Below are 12308 nucleotides of genomic sequence, written 5' to 3' on the forward strand. Positions count from 1 at the left end.
GAGATTCCCACAAACTGTGTAGCATGGCCAAAAAAAAAAAAAAAGAGAGAGAGAGAGAGTGTTAAATTATTTCTTAATGATAGGTTCATTACTTTTTATAAATAGCTACTAAAAATGAAAGCTTTAAGAGAGAAAATTAATCAATGCTTCAGATTTTGAGTGTTGCTATAGCAGATGTGTTTTATCTGCAAATACTCCAGGTCAACATTTCTGCATGCACACAATAAACAATTATTATGCGAGATGATAAACCACAGCAAAAAAGAAAATACTACAAAAACATAAGCAATGACCGAGAAGAAAACAACAACAAAAATGTCCACTTGGGAGGGTGGGTGAGGCAGGAATGTTATTCACTTCATCCATTTAAAAAACTGTGGTCTCATTAAGATGTATACAAATATTAAAGATCCTACTCGTAGAAGTCTTACTTTGAAAAGTATCATTGGAAGTCAGCATTTAAAGAATAAGAAGATATGACTTAGAATGATTTCTATTACCTAAACACAGAATTGTTAATAAAACTGAAACAGCAATGTAGGGTTTTTACATTTATTATTAAGTTTATTGTTAGGTACTTTACCTTTTTTTTTCTTCTGCTCATGTCTTATTTTCTAACTGCTGAGTACTGTTTATAAAATTGAAAGCTCTTGTTACTTGTACAGTATACCATCACATCATAAGCAAACTGGGGTAGTTTGACCTTTTCCTTTCCAATTCTTGTCTCTTTTTCCTTATTGATTGTGTTGGCTAATGCCTCCAATACCAGATTTAGTAGTAGTGGTGATAGCAGGCATCTAGTATTTCCCCTTAATTAGGATACTGAATTAAGGTACTGATTTTTGGTTTGAGGTATATATGTTTTATCATATTACAGAATTTTCTAGTAATTCTTATTTTAAGTTGCTTTGTTTAAAAAAAATCAGAAAATGGGTTTTTAAAGTGACTTTTCAGTATTTATGGAGATAATTACATAATTTTTCCTTAGATCTACTAATATAGCAAAAATACCAATACTTATTCATAAATATTCCCAGCCTGTTTGATGTTAGGGAAGCCCAGTTTGTTTTCTATTGCAGGAAAAAGGTATGTTTCCAAATAATCAAATAAGAATTGTGTTAGATTATCTACTCAAATACATATAAGTCAAACAGAAGTATTTAACTTATTTGATCCAACTTACTCCTTACTTTCACTTTTACAAGTAGGATTCAAAACAAACTGATATTTTCTTGTAAGTACTGAACATACTCAAATTAGTGGCATAAGTTCTTCCAGGTTTCATCTAGGCTCTGTTCTTACTCAACTCTCCCTCAAACAATCTCATCCACCTAAGGTTTAATTAGTACATTCTAGGACTCCCAGATTTTTCCCTGCAGCCCAGCCCTCAAACCTGAAACCCAGTCCAGCCAAGCCAATTCTCTACAGTCCTCTCCACTTGAGGTCCTCAAAGACCTGGAACTGGGCTTAAGAAGAACAGAAGCCAAGCTTTTCTTCCTCAAACTTGGTCCTCATCCAGAGCTCTCTAACCCTGGGCTGATGACCCCACTACCCACCCAGTCACTAAGCCAGAAACTTCAGAGCCATTCTTGACAAAGCTCCCCACCCTCCACTATCTCTAAAGAATTATTTTTATCTCATGAATCTCTCAACTTTGGAATACCTGTACCTCCTTCCAACTCCCCTGACTCCATTCTGGTGTAAGCTTCCATTATCTAAACTAGTCTCCCTGATTAGTATTCAATCATGCCCAACCCAAGTAATCTTTTAAAAAGTCAATCTGGGCTTCCCTGGTGGTGCAGTGGTTAAGAATCTGCCTGCCATTGCAGGGGACACGGGTTTGAGATCCCACATGCCGTGGAGCAACTAAGCCCGTGTGCCACAACTACTGAGCCTGTGCTCTAGAGTCCGCAAACCACAACTACCGGCCCACGCGCCACAACTACTGTCGCCCGCGCGCCTAGAGCCCGTGCTCCGCAACAAGAGAAGCCACCGCAATGAAGGGCCCGTGCACTGCAATGAAGAGTAGCCCCCGGGGCTCATTGCAACTAGAGAAAGCCGGAGCACAGCAATGAAGACCCAATGCAGCCAAAAATAAATAAATAAAATAAATGTAAATATATATATATAGAAATATCTCATAAACAATCACAACAAATAAACTTAAAAAAAAAAGCCAATCTGTTCACATCAATCCCCTGCTTGTGATAAAGATTTTTTAAAAATCTTTAATAAAGTCTAAGCCATTCCCATCTCTCCATCACAGATTCCTTCTCCCTTCCCCTATTGTTCTCAATGCTCTAAACTAGGCCTTCTTTCAGTTTTTGAAAGTCAGACAATAACATTCTTTTGTGCCACAAGGCCTTTGCACCTACAATCCTATTGCATAAAACATGCCCACACATGCTTCAATTCTTAGAAGAGGTATCAATTCCTCAAGTAAGTTTCCTAACACCCTCCCCCAATTCCTACTACACATATTTCCTTCAGAGCATAAGAACTGCAATAAGTTATAGTTTGTAATAAAAAACATAATTTGAAAAATGTGCAAACTGAGTATACTGGGAAAAACACACTGACAGGCTTAAATGTAGGAAGTAATTTTAAGAAAACTATTAACTACTTTCTGGAACAATGACGTTATCTTGCATTTCTTTTCCATAGGTAAAAATGTCATACTCTAGAGTAGCACTGTCCAATCAAAATACAATAAAGCCACATATACAATTTAAAATTTCCCAGTAGCCAATTAAAAAAGAGGTGAAATTAATTTAATATATGTTACTTAACCCAAAGTATCAAAATATTATTATTTTAACATGTAATCAATGTAAAATCTATATTTTACATTAGTTTTTGAAATCTGGTGTGTATTTTATACTTAATGCACATCTTACTCTGGATTAGCTTTATTTCAAGTGGCACACGTGGCCACTGGCTTCCGTATTGCACAACATAGCTCTAGAAAATAATATCCTATTTCTTGTACATAAATAGCTTGCTAACAGAATCAGAGCTATTTTTAAAAGAGCATGACATTAAACAATTTTAACCTCTATCAACAAGGATATGTCTCACGTTTAAACCCTTCAAAACATTTTAAATTATGCAAACATTCCACGCTGCTGAAAAGCCTAAATTCAAAATAAAAATTCAGGTAAACAATTTTAAAACTGCGTATTTATTGACCATCTGAGCAGATTACAGGAAGATGGGTGCTCCCGACTATTGCTAGTAGGAGTGATTTTATTACAACCTCTTAGAAAGCAATTGGCTTTCCCTATGATTTAGTAACTCCACTTCTAAGACTCAGTCCTATGAAAATAACCAAATTACCTACAAACTTGTTCACCGAGATGCAATATGATTCATTCATATATGTATGTGTGTATGAAACTCGTATATCCATAGGGAAAAAAACAAAACTAAATGTAAACCAAAATGTTCAGTTATCTTTTTGTAGTGTGATGACTAATGACATATTTTTCTATTATTCCTTTAAATATATATATTTATTGAGTGCTACTCTGTCCCAAGTGTTAAAACAGATGGATATTTGCCACTAAGAGGCATACCAGTTTTCTTTACACTTTCCACATTTTCCAAATTTTCTATAGTAAAAGTGTATTACCCTTTCATAATTTTAATAACCAGAAGAATATGGAGTGAATGCTGATTTGGCCAAGTCAGCTGTAAAGGGATATTTTTGAGTCAACTGGGGAAGAATTTGAATATGGCCTTGAATATTAGTTTAGATGAAAATTTCTTGAAGTGGTAAGGGAGTCTAACTGACTAAATCAAAACAACCTACAAAACAGTCTGTATGATAAGATTTCATTCTGGTAAAAAGTACACATACATAAATATATGTGTGGAAAGATATGCACTGAACTGTTTACAGTGGGATTCCTGGGTAATGGGAATGTAATTTTTTTTTTGATTGACTATTTTCTACGATGCTTCTGTATGCTTCTGTAATAAGACTTAAAAAATTAAACTATACACACACACACACACAAAAACGCACGCACCTTACTGAGCATCTGCTACATGTGATAGGTTCTATAAGGGGTAGGACTGAGTAATGGAGCCACAACTTAAAGAAACTTATAATTAATTATGAGGACCAATATAGGAAGACAGTAAAAGTAATTAATACAAGGCAGAATATAAACACCAAATAAAGTAAAATGTGGTTTTAAAGATTCTAAGAAAAAGATCTCACTTGACTGGAAAGAGTGGTGAAAATGGGAAAAAAAAAAAACTTCATGAAAGAGAATTTGAAATGCGAAGGATTTTAATTAACAGAGGAAACGGCAGGCACTAAAGATAAAGCATGGGGCAACTGTCAAAGAGCAGGAAGTCACATCACAGAGTTTGGCTGGAATGTAGGATATATGAAGCGAGTAGGCAGTATGCTGGGAAAGTAGGCTGTGTGGGCCTTGACTTTTCAGAAGGGAGTATGTACCTCTGAGTTTTTTGAGTTTAGCAATGGGGAAAATCTTAGAGGTTCCAATTCTAGTAACTGTCCTACCACTTCTCCTCATCTCTATTGCTACCATCTTGGTTCAAGCCACTACTATCATCTATTTATTTTTAACTTTTGATGTATTATTTATTTATTGAAATACAGTTTATGTACAATATTGTTAGTTTCAGGGGTACTACATACAGATTTGACATTTGTATTCATTACAAAATGATCATTTAGCTGTATTAGTCACCAACTCCTAATGAAATCCTCCTGCTTCCACTCTTGCACTCCTATAATCTACTTACTGTACAGCAGTAAGATCTGTCTGTACAGCCAGACAGATCCTTTTAAAAGATAGATTATGTCACATCTCTACTCAAAAACCCTGCAATAGCTTCCCATCTCACACAGTAAAAAACCAAAGACATTAGAATTTCTATGAAGCCCTACAACACTGCCCTCTCACACTCTAAATCTCTGATTCCAATACACATACACAAACATGCATGTGCACACACATATACAAATGCCAAGAAAGTGAAGCTCTATAAGGGCTATTTTTTTTTTTTAATTTGATCATTTCAGTGACCCTAGCACCTAGAACAGCGCCTGACATATAGTGAGTACTCAATAGGTATCTGCTGTATGAATGAAAGGAAGAAAACACCATGATGTTAGTAGATATTTAATTGAAATGGTTCGTGGCATATTGTAAATATTTACATAAATAGAACATGCAGTGAATTTATTCTAATTTACTACTTAATTTTCCTCTGGAAACTACTCACCAAAATAGTGCTTGTAAATTAGGCTTTGAGCATACAGACAACCTTTAAGTTAGTTATTTGGAATAGGGGTGGTGGTGACTGAGGAATGATAGGATGGAGTCTTAAATCTCCTATTTTTCCTCTTTTTTCACTTTTCCCAAACTCCTTACTTCCCTGCTTCTTCCCCACATATAGTGTCTTCCTTTTCTCTTTCCCAGGGAATACATCTAATTGAGACCTATAAGTCCTACCCTAGGCTAAGGCCAGAAACAGAAATTAGAAGTGTGATACAGGGCTGTTGAGATGGTTGGCAGCAATTAGAGAAGAGCCCAGGCAAGGGAAGTTACTGCAGAGGACCCTTGGGAGGGCAACAATTCTTAATTCAAATATTTTCAAATTAAAAGCTCCTTGTATTTTAAAAGGAAATCAACACAAAATAACACTAACTCCTTCCTGTCCTCTTTTTAAATATACACTGCTGAAAGATGAGAGTGATCCTTTGTTTTTAAATGAAAAACCTGAACTTTGTATTTTATTATGATTTCAAGCATACAACAAAGTTTAGAAAAATACATACAGTGAATGATCAAGTGCACACCACCTGGCTGTGTTATATCTTAATCTTTACCAAATCTGCTTCAGATTTATTTTAAAGACAGTACAGTTATGGCTGAAAAACCATGGACTCTTCCTAGATCCCTTATTCCTCTCCAGTTCTCCAGAGGTAACTTTAACTGATTTGGAATTTATCATTCCAATGCATGTTTTCATACTTTTGCTACATGTTATACGATTCCCATAAAATATATCGTATTGGCGTGTTTTAAAAACTACATAAAGAGTATATAAATATGAAAAATAAAACTGTCATATCTTGGCTCTGTCACCAGCTGTTTGACCTCAGGCAAGTTACTTAACATCTCTGTGCCTAAGTTTCCTTTCTGAAAAGTGGGGATACCACCTCCTAGCTTACAGGGTTGTTGTGAGGACTAAATGAGTTAATATATTGCATATAAATCACTTAGAAAAGTATCTTGCTGGGAATTCCCTGGCGATGCAGTGGTTAGGACTCTGAACTTTCAATGCCGAGGGCTTGGGTTCAATCCTTGGCCAGGGAACTAAGATCCCGCAAGCCGCATGGCACAGCCAAAAAAAAAAAAAAAAAAGAAAAGTATCTTGCTCACAGGAAGTAGTGTATACCAGCGTTAGTAACTATCATATAAAGTTGCAAAAGAATCTGTGACTGTGTGTGTACGTGTATGTATGCGTGTATATATATACTGATTGAGAAAAGATTAATTACCAAAGTGAAATGTATATATACTCCATATAACACCAGATAGTTCCAAAATTGTGTAGAAACCAGAAATACTTATAAATTTCAGGCTGGAAAGGTTCACTAGCCTACTTAAAGAGGAATTGAAAGTGCTAAGCATAGAGAGAAAAGGGTATTTTTTAACTTACAAATTGTAGGTAAAATTAAATAAGAATATCAACGTTTGGTTTAAATAATGTATGACTGTTTAAAAATGCCTAAAAATTTAATGTCCTCCTTTTATGAGTTTTTGGGGGTAGGCTTGGGAGAGAAGGGGTAATCCCTCAATGAGATGCTATTCAAAGACTTCTTAGATTGTTAAGGAAGGCACGTTAGAATTTCACACAAAATAAAACATTATTTGATAAATTTCACTATTTTCCTGAACAAGTTTTTAACTTACTATAAGTAGAAAAAAAATGAGAATTTAAAATGATGTTTTAAAATAGGATTCACCTAGATTACAAGATTTTCGTAGACAATTGGATTCTGCAAAATTTATCAATGCAACTGTGGATACATTTTCTTTGCTTTGATTATAGGATTATTTTTATAATAGTCTCTAGGTCAAAAGACCAGAAAACACTAAAATTTAATGTCCTACATATTATGTGAATATCCATACTTTTAATAGATATCTAGAAAAGGGTGTCTATGCCTTGAAGATTAATGAATATAATGATAAACAGAGGAATTCGATCTAATGAGCATTTAATAGGTAACATTTACTTGCCTAGATGTTTTACACAGGATCTGCTTTTTAATACATGTGAAATATCATCGTGGACAAAATTTAGAAGACTACCATAGATACTTTGTTTAAACACATCTACTTCTGCAAAGAGTTAAAAATGAGTACTACAAAAGCCAATATTTAAGTTGGCAAAGCATATAAAATGTAGAGAAACTGTGTAGATTATGCCAACACAATAGCGTTGAACAGTTGTTTCCCTTAGAGTTTAGCATATATCCATGTCTAAAAATTAACAGAAAGCAACAATTAAATGTAACATCAAGGATTAGACTGTCTCGCCCTCCCAATCTACCAAAAAAGCTAAAACGTAGCTGGTGAAAGGGAAGATTAAAGTTCAAAAGTAAAGTTTTACTTTTCTTCTCCTAAAGTGAGAACTTTGAAACGGAACTACTGATTTTGTTTCATTTGCTCCCTAGTAAAATATTTCCATGAAGGGGTTAGTCCTTCCCTCGGCCCCAAAAGAAGATTCAGTGGGAAACCAAGCTGTAACTTGAATTAACCAACAAGAGAAAAACCTAGTCATTCTCAGCACTTTCCTAATGGTGAAAGGATCCTACCACCGTTCACCCTATACTCCGTCCCCTGCCCAAGCAAGACGTAGCACGTGCCAAACAGGACACTTAAAGTATAATGGTCCAACTTTTCGCACGCAGTCTGGGGAGGGGACGCAGACTATTTCTTGAGGAGTGCAAGAAGGGAGCAGAAAAGGTCCTCTCAGGAAGGGATGAAGGACCTTTGGTGCCGTCTCCTCTGCCTGTTGGAGGACTCAAAATCCGCTTGCTTCAGAGACCCTAGGAAGCATCACATTCTGGTCGCTGCTGGCCTAGGGCCTGGGAGAAGCAGTCAGTGTTTACACCTGTCACGAGGGAGGGGGAGAGAGAAAGAGGAAGCCGGAGCAAAGCCCCAAACTTCTCAACAAGCTCCCGGGAGTGAGCGGCCGGTGCGGAGCTGTAGGCAGGTGGAAGCTGCGGGGCAGGGCGAGACCTTGGCAGCCGGGGACGTTGGAAAGGCTCTCACTTCCCCGGCCGGTGCCCGCGATGGCAAGGAGGGGCCGTGTGCTTCGGGCGCCGCCGCCGGCGTCCCCGCACCCGCCGTGGAAAAGGACAGAGCCCGGAGCGCGCAGGCCCGCAGAGCCGGCACCGTCCCCGCAGCCCCCAGCTCCGCGGCAGGTGCCCCCGGCCCGGGCGAGGATCCGGCCGGTGGGCTGGGCCGGGTCCCCCATCCTCTTTCCCCCGCGCGGCTGGGGGAGCGGAGCGGTGGCGCTTACCTGGCTCGTCCGGGGCGGCCTCGATGGGCATGGCTCAGGGGCCCGAGGAGGAACTGACTCCCCGGGGAAAGACCGGTTATTCGGACGCGGAGCTGGTGAAAGCGGAAGGCAGGCTGCTCTCAGCCCTGTCAGCAGAGCAGCGCCATGGACGCCCACCCGGAGTTTCAGCGCTGCCGCGAGACCCCCATCCCATTACCCTCCGCCCTCTTCCGCCGCCGCCACCGCCGCCGCCGCCGCCTCCGCCTCCTCCTCCGCGGAGACCCCCCGCCCACTCCACACACTCTCCCATCATGCAGCGGGAGAACCGCTGCCGCCGACACGTCACTTCCGGGCGCAGGTGGCTAGGTCGGGGCCGGGCGCTAGTGGGTGCTGGGGGGTGGGGGGGAGGACACTCCGGGGGAATCAGTGTCACAGAACGCTTACCCCTGCGCAGGCGCCGTCGCTCAGAGCGCCGGCCGCCATTTTGGGTGCGGGCAAGCTGCCCTTTTTCTTGACTTCCTCGCGAGTCATCGAGCTGTGAGGGAAAAAGAAGTACTCTCGCACTCCGGGATTCCTGAGGCAGCGCTCCGGGAGAGGGACAGGTGCTCCTTAGCCGGCTAACGTCAACGTTCAGCTCAGGACTGAGTTAAGTCTCTTACTCTCCAAGTAAAAATTGCAAAGGTTTTGAAATACGGAACCCTATCTTCTCCACCAAAAACCTGCTGGAGAGCACTTATCAGCTTGCCCTTTTCGCCCCGAAAAACGACTTTTTCGTTCACCGTCTAAGTCCCTTCCTCTTTCTAATTTAAGCTGACAGAAGAGGAAGCTGATATATTGAAATAACAAAGAAGAATTAAATCAAATTTAAAATGGAAACCAAGAGGGAAAGCAGCTGCCGAACTGACAAATCGTCTTCGAGACCAACAACAAAAAAATTGGGGGGTTTTGCTAACGTATTGAGACGGTGGTCATTTTTCATAGATGCTGCGGAAGACTATTCGATGAAACTAAAGAAATCAAATCGACTTCCGCGTTTCTTTAACAGCGGTCATAACATTTTTCTATCATCAGTTTTGGTCATTTGCATTTTTACAACCTTTCCCCTTCCTTTGTAATGTAGAACACCGGCCACTGTAAAAACCAGACCGCCAGGCTGCAAGGATTATTGTTATCGTCCGGGATGATGAGCCCGGGGTCCTATCCTGCAATCCTGAGCCCTACCGCGTGCTCATTCTGCTCACTTTCGCCAAACCTGCACCGGCAATTTGAATGATTTAAAATCGTTCCGGAATAGCAAAGCTCATCAGCTACGCGAAGAAACAAGGTTGGAAAACACCCCCTCAGCCACAGGGAAGTGGCCACCCCTTTGAGTGGAGGAATTATACAAATCAGGGGAAAGATAAGGACAAAAGCAGTTCATCAGGGTTGGTCCCGCCTCTGCAATGTTCTAGACAACTTAACTTGGAGCGCTAAAATAGGCACGCATTTGTCTCTTTACAACTCAGTCGCTGTAAGATATACGGAGACTGCATCACTTTAAATTGGAGTACCAATTGCTTTGTGGAGGTGCTGGATTTTTTGTTATTGCTCAGTCACTAAAGCAAGAAAAATCTATATGGTTTGTCAAATTTAATCCTATTGTATTTCGCCCCCTGCTGGTTTTGCTCGTGTGCAACCATATATATATGCTATATATACGCGATATATATATCGCTATAAATGTTTATTGACCAGGAAGGAAAGAAACAAAAATATTTGTGTGTGTGTGTGTGTGTGTGTGTGTAGAAACTGGAAATGAATTGATTTTAGATGAACACATGCTTGTTCTAATTTGATAGCTCAACTAAACAGAAATATCAGAATAAGAACATATGACAAAATCCTAAAGCAGACCCTAGATCAAGAAAATGTTTAAACTGAAATAATAAATTTAAACATCAAAATATTAAAAAGAAAACTGCGTTCAGAAAAATATCTTCCTAATTTCTTACATAACATATGATTACAAAATGATGATTTTTGTCAAGTAAATGCAGAAACCAATTCTATTAACTTAAGGACAACAATACAGAAATCAGTGTCCAACGTTGTATATAGAAATTGAGTCACTGTTTGGCCAGCTGACTTGTGAGCAATCAACGAACTTGTAATTGGTAATCTTACACATAATTCTGAAGACAGCATTCCAATGCTTATGAAATTGTATTACAAAAAGAAAGTATCTCTGAATGTTTTGAAGATGATGAAAACATTAACATTCATTGTATTTGCATCTAGTGATAGTATTGTTTTAATTTGTTTTTTAAAAGTTATGACCATAACTACTCAAGATTTTGCATCAAGAAAAGAAAAATTAAATGGCCAGTTATCATTTGTTGTATTTACTTCTAGTTTTTTCTCCTGTGCAGACTTTTTACAAAATTGTCGTCATAATGTAAGCCAACTTTGTATCTTTTTTTCACTTAATATTATGTTGTAAGTATTTCATCCTGTTGTGTTTTTTTTTTATATAAAACTTTGATTTTAATTGCCTACATAGTATTCAACTGAGTGGACATAACCATGATTTATCCATTATCCTATTAGTGGATATTTTCCACTATTACAAATAATACTGTGTTGATGAACATTCTGTGCTTGTGGCTTTGTCCGATTTTAGGAATTTTTTTCTCAATATAAAAACAATTGAGCCAAAAGGCTATGAATGTTTTATTGGCATTTCATCATCTCATATTATTTTCCAGAAGATTTATATCAATTTACAACACCACCAGTAATATAGGAGTATACCAATTTTACTACCTCATCACCAGCAGTGGATAATAATTAAAAGAGAAAAAAAGATTGAATTGTACTTTGTAGACTAAAAAGTTGAAAGGAAATTAACTCATATTATATTGTATAAGAAATCAACAAACAAGCAGGCACAAAACCCCACCCATGTGGCGTGCTGAAAAAGCAATACATAGATCTGGGTCTGTGAACAGGCTCTATTATCACTATGATTTTGTGTAAATTACTTAACCTCTCTGGAGCTCAGTCTTCTTACATGTCAAATGAGAGAATGGAACTAGACCACATGCTCTCCACTCTCTTAGGACATAACTATTTAACACATTTATCTCTTTGAGAATATGATCAAAGCTTTGGCCATTTCTGCAGAAAATGCTCATCCCACGGATGCTCAAAATTTCTTAGGCCTCCTAAATCTCATTCATGGAAGAGGTTCTATGAACTGCAGCTTCAGAAACCCTGTACCAGATGATCTCCAAGGTCTCTTCCACATCTAAACATTTCCTATGGTTTTATTTTATAACCCAGTAAATACTTTATGTCTAAATAATACTTTTTAGTGGATAAACGAACATATATTCATAGATGGTCACTATTCAGCACTCAAACTAGAACTATAAGTATCAATATGGTTAGATTATAAATACAAATGTGAAGTTCAAAATGAGTGTATATGATATGAATTTTACAATGTATGTAACTTTTTAAAATAAACCAATACTTCATTATTTATGGACGTACATTTTTATAATAAAGTATAAAAATATGGACTGGAATGATAAACACAACATTCATTAGAGGCTAGTATGGAATAGGTCAGAAAGCGCTAAAGAAGACTTTATGTTATTGCAAAGTTTTATATCTTTAAAAAAAATCTGAAGCAAATATGAAAAACAATTTACATTTTTTGTTTCCACTTTTATTGAGGTATGATTAACAAATAAAAATTGTATATATTT

General features: G+C 38.1%; 1 protein-coding gene across 6 annotated transcripts in view; it reads right to left on the reverse strand.

Moving 5' to 3' along the window:
* Positions 1-8783, reverse strand: part of AFTPH (aftiphilin) — a 62499-nt gene extending 53716 nt beyond the window's left edge. For 2 of the 6 annotated variants that reach the window (XR_005022381.1, XM_036872948.1), the window contains exon 1: positions 8578-8783. The gene's annotated coding sequence lies outside the window, so the exon portion shown is untranslated. The remainder of the gene's footprint in view (positions 1-8577) is intronic. The other 4 variants (XM_036872944.1, XM_036872945.1, XR_005022380.1 and 1 more) reach the window with 3 other exon arrangements.
* Between the last annotated feature and the right edge of the window lie 3525 nt (positions 8784-12308).

The sequence above is a fragment of the Balaenoptera musculus genome, chromosome 13 (assembly GCF_009873245.2).
Source record: "Balaenoptera musculus isolate JJ_BM4_2016_0621 chromosome 13, mBalMus1.pri.v3, whole genome shotgun sequence".
Classification (NCBI taxonomy): domain Eukaryota; kingdom Metazoa; phylum Chordata; class Mammalia; order Artiodactyla; family Balaenopteridae; genus Balaenoptera; species Balaenoptera musculus.